Genomic DNA, 8,661 nt, shown 5'->3' on the forward strand with positions numbered 1-8,661 from the left:
ACAGAGCGCGCAAACAAGAAGCCATTGCTTATTCTTCTCGTAGATATGGGTTTGTGTCACCCGTAATCTGAAATCACTCATGAGGCAACACCACCTCAAAGTGCTACCAGTACCGCATGACTCAATGAAGCAAAACACGTGTGTGAACAATGGTGACCAGTCACTGCGATTCCATCTGATCCCGAAGGACCCTTAACAGCGCTGTCAGTGGGGAGGCTTGTCTATGCTCCAGTAACAAAGTCACAATAATGCATTTGGATAAAACAGTCGTGCGTTTTATTCAGCGGCCTAGAGAATCGACACACACCCTCTCAGGCCAGTTGTTAATCTAATCTGTGATCTAGGTCTAAAGAAGCTCCCTACGGTCGCGTGGTCATGGTCAAGATATCTTTTTCTTTTTTTCTTCGCAGAAAGCATGTCCAGTGTGCGTATGCGTTCATGTGTGAGTGTGTGCATTTTTTTTTTCTTGGTGGGCGCTACATGCGTGTGTTAGTAGTTATGAAATAGACCTGGCAGCTGGCCCACACAGGACATTTGACCTTGATTTTTTTTTTTTTTTTTTTTTTTTTTTAGCTCAATCTTTTCCCTTAGCAGAGGCTAAAAGGCTCAAAAGGGTGGAAAGCCAAATATTTATTTAAGGCTCCTGGACGCCAGGTTGCATAAAAGGTTCCACAGCCTTTTGCATCAAACCTCAACCGTTGAAACCACAAATTCTGTTTTTGTAGCCATAAAACTGCCCCCACCAAGGAGAAAAAAAAAAAGATTTCCATTCGGTTGATTCTTATAAATTTAAATGAAGTGAAAAAAATCTGGTTTACTCCCAAAAGGAAAATATTGTGTTAAATATATTTTGCAATGTGCGGGTGACAGAATATTTATGAGCAATAAGCAACGGCTTATCTTCTTAAAATGTTTACTGTAAAAAAAAAAAGAAAGAAAGAAAAATACTGTAAAAATGCTACAGTAAAACATGTTAATTGTTTTACTGTAAGTTACCTTATGTATGGTGAATAACTGTTTAATATCACATTATCACATTAGTTTAATATCACATTATATGTAATTTTACTGTAAAATTCTGTCACATTTATGTTTTTTGCAACAAAAAATGATGAATTACCATGTAATTGATACCATATAAAAACAGTAAAAGGACATTCAAGTCCCTGCGTTACTCATCACATATGATTAAATGTTTTTATAAAGTTATTTACTTATATTTACTTATTTTTGTTTTCAGTAATGTACATTAGTGTACATTATTGTGGTGGTTATCAGTATATGTTAAGGTAAAAGGGCAGGTTTTGGTAGTTTAACATTATTTGAAATATATAGTTACAACCACCACCATAAATTTAAAGGGATATTTTTACTGCACTGTAAAATAAATGTATGCCTTACATTCTTAAGTACAATCAACTTGGATGTTTAACTTAAATTACATTGAACTAACTTAAAAAAAAATTGCTTGACTTATTTTGATGAGTTTAAGCAATGAAAAGACATATGTTGTCATAACACATTAATCATATATATAATATAATATATATATATATATATATATATATATATATAAATATATATATATATATATTTTTTTTTTTATTTTATTTTTTTTACAGTGAAAGGTCTTTCATATCAAAGAACTGTAATTTTATAAAAGTCTTAATCTTATCTCAGTATTTGTTTTTGGCCTGAAATGGCTGTTTTTAGTTAATCAGAAAAACGAACATTTCATAGCTTTTTTTCACGTTTCAGTGATTTGTGGATGACAAAACATTTATGAGCAATACACAATGACTTATCTTCTAAGGATGTATATATTTTATAGCAAATAAGTGTAATTTTAAAAAAGTTCTCAATCTTTACTGACGATTATGGATTTCATATGGCATAGACTGCAAAGATATTTTCATACACAGTATTTCTGTCTTGCTTTCCAGTACAAAACGTCTCAGAAACATCTATTAACTGAATGTCATATCTGAAAGAAAAACTCAAGATAGCAGAATCTTCAGGTGCTTCCTGGACTTCCATGAACATGTGGTTAAAGATCTGAGGCTTTGGCAGACGTGCGTGCTGTGATGCTTCCTCTGTAGAGATGACCTCAGGGTCAAAGGTCACCGCGGGAGGTCAGGACCTCTTGTAGCTGCGGGCCGTCTCCTCCTCCTCTTAATGCCAGACTCAGGACAATAGCGGAGGCCAGGTCGATCTGAACGAGCCGTCATGGGACCGACACAGAAAGGCCTTGTTTACAGACACATCAAGCGACTCGACCAAAGTCACCAGCCGAACTCTTTCATCTTCTCTTTGGAGAAATCAGGAAGATTTAAGGCGGGGATCAGAACGCAGGATTGAAAGAGCTACAGATTACAGATGAGGGGAGGAGGATGTTTGAGTATAACATTTTCATTTACTACAAAAATGATTCTCTTAAGTATTTTGTCTTGTTTTTCACTATAAATATTCTTAAATCAAGATACATATACTTTCGAAATAAAAGTCTTGTTTGCTGAAAATAAAAATGTATTAAAATTAAGTGATTTTATGCTTAAAACAATATGCTTTTTATCTTGTTTTCAGCATAAACTACTCAATTTAGCTAGATTTTTTTTTCCATAAATCAAAACTTAATAGATTAAGTAATGTTGCTTCTGAAGTAAAAGCATCTTGATATATGAATCGTTTAGATATTTGTACTGCAAAACAAGTCAGAAATACTGAGGAATGTATTTTTATTTATTTTTTGTATTTGCAGACACTTTTATCCAAAGCGACTTACATTGCAATCATATGTGTATGTATATGTATGTATGTGTATGTATAAATGTATGTCATCAATTTATGCCCTAGAAATCAAACCCATATCTTTGGCGTTGCTAATGCTATGCTCTACTGTTTGACCTTTTTTCCATGTATAACTTATAATGAATATGTATAATTTGAACAAACTGCAAATATCTTTTGTGAAATAGTTTAAAGAGTTTTTAGATGTTAAATGCTACAAATAATCTTTTTTTTATTTTTTTTATTTTTTTTTATTATTATTCAAAATGACAGTTGTTCAGAATGTACAAACATGCTGCAGTATCCGTCTGTGTGAACATGTCTGAATCATAAGCCAAACAGCAGAAGCCCAGCCAGCTAGTTTTACAGTAAGCAGGATCTAACTAAGCCCTGCTGAAAACCAGGCATGAGAGGATAAAGACAGATACCGGACTCATGATCCAGGTCCAGCTGAACCCTCTTCTGCCAGCAGGAAAACTAGACACCTGCCAATATCAGTGTAATCAGTCTTGAGCTGTGTCATTCTCTATCAGAGAACTGCAGAACTTTGAGTTTGCTATGAAATAAAAGTACCATGATTTATGATCTATCTATCTATCTATCTATCTATCTATCTGTCTGTCTGTCTGTCTGTCTGTCTGTCTGTCTGTCTGTCCGTCCGTCCGTCCGTCCGTCCGTCCGTCCGTCTGTCTATTGTACAAAAAATACATTTACACACACATACACACACTCACACGTATAACATTTCCATGTTATTTTAGTATCATTGAGATACAAGTATATTTTTTATTTATATTTTGAATTTGTTTTTTATTTGTAAATTTTCTGTTTTTATCTTAAGTTTAGTTAAAGTTTTACTAATATTTTTTGTAATTTTTATTAAAAAAATGTAAACATGTCTGTATTTTTTTGTCATTTTTATTACATTTTAAACATTTCTGTGTTTTTTTTACATTTTATTTTTAGTTTGAGTTATTTTAGTAGGCCTACATCAAGTTAAACTGAATGAAAACCAGAAATTCAGCTAGCTGAAATAGTTTAAGTGTTATTTCAAGAAACGAACGTTTTATTATTGTTATTTAGTTTACTATAATAAACCTGATTTTAATACAACATGTCATGTGGGGACTTGTGAAGTCTTTTGAGTGATGATGCAAACAAATCGTTAGAATCGATTCATTGAAATGCAAACAAAATGAACCTCAGTCCCAACTGGTTTATTTGATTGACCAAAAAAAACCAACACATTTTTCTTTGCCATTTCCGAGCAAATACATAAATATGAAGATGCTGAAATACACACTGTGTGGCGTTCCATCACAGATTTCAAATGGTTAACTGGCTCTGCAACCACAAGCAATTCAGCCATTTCAGAAATGCAAATAATGTTAATAATGCTGAAGAAACTGCTCCTCTGAACTTGCAGGCTTCAGCTGCCACTAACTGTGTGTGTGTGTGTGTTGCATGCACACGCAGTGTCCAGCGCTGACACGTTTAGAGTCAGACCACACATGTGTGTGTTTGTGCTGGAGCGTGAGCTGATGAAACACACAGCTACAAGTGTGTCAACACACCCTATGGAAAACCGCAGCGCCCTTGCAGCCCACTCTCAATCTGTTGGTGTTTTTCTGACCCTGTCGCTCCCAGATTTCGCTTTAAATCTTGTTTGTCAACAAACTATTTCAGGCCAACTTTCCCCTCTAAACGTCCAGTTGGATTTACGTCCTCCCATGGACGAGTTTTGTGGCCCTTAATTAGCTCATTGAACTATTTCACACCCGTTTTCTTCTCTAAAACTATATTTGCTTAAACTAAACCAAAGGAATATTGAAATAGGCATGCGAAGGAGAGTGAATTCATTAAAGATCATGCCAGTCCACAAAGCCATCTTTAGTCAACCCTTCCCGATGACAGTGCAATGCAAACCCACAATCAGATCCGGCAATTAACTCTGGCTTCCACCCACAAATAAATGAGATTTAGATTGGTCGCGACCTTTCGGCCCTCTGAGATGTAATAAAGCTTCTCATGACAACATTTTTCTGTCAGCACGTTTCTCCATGTGACCTCTGAAACTGAACAGGGAACGTTTCCAGACGTAGATGTGCAGGTGTTGATGTGAAGTCATCCGTCAGTCACTGCGAGGGAAATCTCTCAGGTAATGTCTTGATGACACATCTGTCATCGTTGTCAGGCCTGCTTGTTTGCATCTATGCCAGGAATGCTTTAGTGCAAATAAATATTAGACCAAATCAGCTGCGATGTCATAAAAACATCCCGTACTGATAGTAGAACATTAAATAGTGATTTATAGCGCAGGCCAGTGCTTGTGCTTGGAAAACCCCCATTTTTGCATAGCAAAGACGTGAACAGCACCTAATTTATTTGATATTACTCATTTTGAAAGTGCTTTGTCAAGTTAAAGCTGCAGTCCGTAGCTTTTTTGGGGTTAAAAATGATCCAATATAATTTTTTGAGCAAGTACATAACCAGCCAGTGTTCAAAACTATGTACTTGCCGTAGCTCGATTCAAAATGGTAAGCTTGTAATAATGTGTTTAATTCCAGTGGTACTGGTGGATTTCCGCGGGAAATTCGAGCATGTCTTTGCGTCATTACGTCACATCTGTCCACATAAAGAAGGAGTCTCGGCTAGTCGGCTATATTGCGTGTGAGGATGTTGGTGGTGGAGTGACGACTGGAGATTCACTCGTTGTAAAATGCGAAAGACTTCGGACTTGGGAGAAAAAAAGAGACTAACCGGGCCCATGCGAAAACAATTAAATGTAGTCACGCAATGCTGATGTTGTTAACATTAACAATTTGAGAACAAAGTATAATTTGCATGGTTTGACGTGATATGATAAGCGATCGTTAGATTTAATCGGCGCGATTTACTGCAATGCTTTTTTCCTCTTAGTTGGTCTGAACAAAAGTGGATGTTACTTACTTGTTCAGACGAAATTTTCCAGTGAAAATTCTTATGTTGGTCATACTTCCAAAAAGTAGAATCTGTGATTGCGAATGCCAGGATCCGCACCACCAGCGCGGTGATTGACAGCCGCACATTCTCCTCAAAACATTGGATTCATACGTGCTGTGCCATGCAGAGGTTGAAAAAAATAAAGTTGATAATTCCGCGAATAACTGCAATTGCAGATTTCAAACAGAGATGGCGACAAAGAGGACAAACTGCGGACTGCAGCTTTAAAATAGAATAATTTGGTCATGCAGCACAGCGGATACATTTCAATTATAAACAAAGGATAAATCAGAGGGAGGAATATGCATATTTACTAGGGATGCACGATATATCGGCCACCATATCGGTAACGCCCGATATATGTTCATTTTTAATGTTATCGTTATCGGCCTGATAAGAAAATTTCAACATGATGGTTTTAAATTGCTTGAAATATGATTGAAATCACTTAAAAAATAAATTAAAAAACAGTAAAGTGTAACATGTGCAGTGCAAGTCTGTCATGAAATTATAGTGAAAACATTATAATTGTGTGCTTGGGACATGATCATAGTGGGACTTTTGTTTTTGTAATCAGGCTCTCAAAAATTAAATAAAATTTATTGGCCAATATATCGGTTATCGGCTTTCAAACATAAAGAATGATCAGTTATCGTATCGGCCAAAATATTCATATCGGTGCATCCCTAATATTTACATAATATGGGAGTAAAAGGGAAAATTCACCTAAAATTTACATTTCTGTCATCATTAACTCATCCTCATGTCATTCATAAATGGTTTGATTTTTTCTTCTGTGAAATATAAAAGGTATTTTTAGAAATGTTTTTTTTTTTTTGTCCATACAGTAAAAGTCAATGGGGTCTAAAACAATTACAATAAAAAATGCTTTCGATTGGATTATACTTTTAAAATTTGTATTTATTCCTGTGATGCAACGCTGATTTTTTGTCAGAAATCATTCTAATATGCTGATTTGCTGCTCAAGAAACATTTCTATATATTTACTGTATATACTCACACATTATGCACGAGTTAATTACAGATAATTAAAGCTTTGTGGTCACTGATTAGCATGACAAACTCGTAGCTTGAGCCTGAGGAAAAGCTCTGAATGATGGGCCGAAAGTAGAGGAAACATCAACGGTTCAGACCAAATATCAAAGAAATCAATGACGTGCAACAACAAGAAGCAGTGAATGAGCCTTATCTTGCAATGGCCATGCACTGTCGAGTGGGCCTGAAGAGGCAGAATGATGGATCAGGATTCAGAGGAAAGGCCTAACAGGACAGGCCTGTCAGGGCTTTGATTGATCAGAGAGTTGAGTCTTTGTCCGCCCTCAGCACTTCCTACAGTCAAAGCCTGGACATTCTGCTCTAATAACCACTGAGAGAGCCGTCAGGACCCTTGATTTACAGCAGGGAGCCGTTGCATGCTCTACACCGCTGCATGCACACTCTTTAAGTCTTTCTGCATCCATGCACTGTATCCAATCACAGGTAAATGGATCGATAACGATGGTAAACATACACTCTGATCACAAAAAATGCACCTTGTCTGAAACACTTGAGCACAAAGAAGACCTTTGAGCATTGGAGAGGGCGACAAGGAAGACGTTGACCCATAACAGGCGTGCAGCCGTGCCGATGCCAGGTCTTCACCGCAAACTTGAGTTCTGCGGCTGGAGATGCAGCTTTGAAACCACACAGCCTGGCCTTGAGACTGGAAAATCAATAACCAACACTAAAGACGAGAGCGCTGAGCATTCCCATGCTTTCACTGAGCTTCCACCATTGAGGAATAATAGGCAGCCATCCCTGAAACGCACTTGGACGCTTCACCTGCTGTCCTGAGCCAAGGGAAAAAAGGATTAGAAACCAGCAAGAGCATCCAAATGAAGAAAAGGATAAAGAGATGAGGGAGATTCAGAAGAGAAACGCTCAAATGAAGGCTTTACCCAGCTGAGCTGTTCAAGGGCTATTATCAGTTTCATGTACGACTGATGATGACTTTAACACATGTCGTGGCCTGGCTTATACTGTAAATACTTAATATAATGTAATAAAATATAATATATACAAATAAGCAATATATATATATATATATTTTTTTTTTTTTTTTTTTTTTTGCTTGCATATGACCACTAAAGACTAGTGCATTTGCCAAAACGTGACATTTTATGTTCGATAAAAGAAAGGATGACGCAAGGATGAGTAAAAGATGACAGATTTTTTCATTTCCGGTGGATTATATATATATTTTTTAATAATATAACATAACATAAATGTATTTTAGTTTTAGTCATGTGTATGTATATATATATATATACACACATAACTAAAACCTCTTTTCATTCATAAACTGTTTGCTTTTTTCTTCTGTTCTGTGAAATATAAAAGGTATTTTTAGACACTGTTTTTTTTTTTTTTTTTTTTTTTTTTGTCCATACAGTAAAAGTCAATGGGATCAAAAACAATTTCAATAAAAAATGGTTTCGATTGGTTTATACTTTTTAAATTTTAATTTATTCCAGTGATGCAAAGCTGATTTTTTTCACACAGTGTCAGAAATCATTCTAATATGCTGATTTGCTGCTCAAGAAACATTTCTATATATTTACTGTATATACTCACACATTATGCATAGAGTTAATTAAAGATAATTAAAGCTTTGTGGTCACTGATTAGCATGACAAACTAGTAGCTTGAGCCTGAGGAAAAGCTCTGAATGATGGGCCGAAAGTAGAGGAAACATGGACCATCAAAGGTTGGTTGATGGTCATTTATATATATATATATATTTTTTTTTTTTTTTTGATTTATTGCATATGACCACTAACGACCACTGCATTCTTCAAAACTTTTGTGTTCCATAGAAGAAAGATTGCAACA

The sequence above is a fragment of the Abramis brama genome (genome assembly GCF_963993115.1).
Source record: "Abramis brama genome assembly, chromosome: 14".
NCBI classification, from domain to species: Eukaryota; Metazoa; Chordata; class Actinopteri; order Cypriniformes; family Leuciscidae; genus Abramis; species Abramis brama.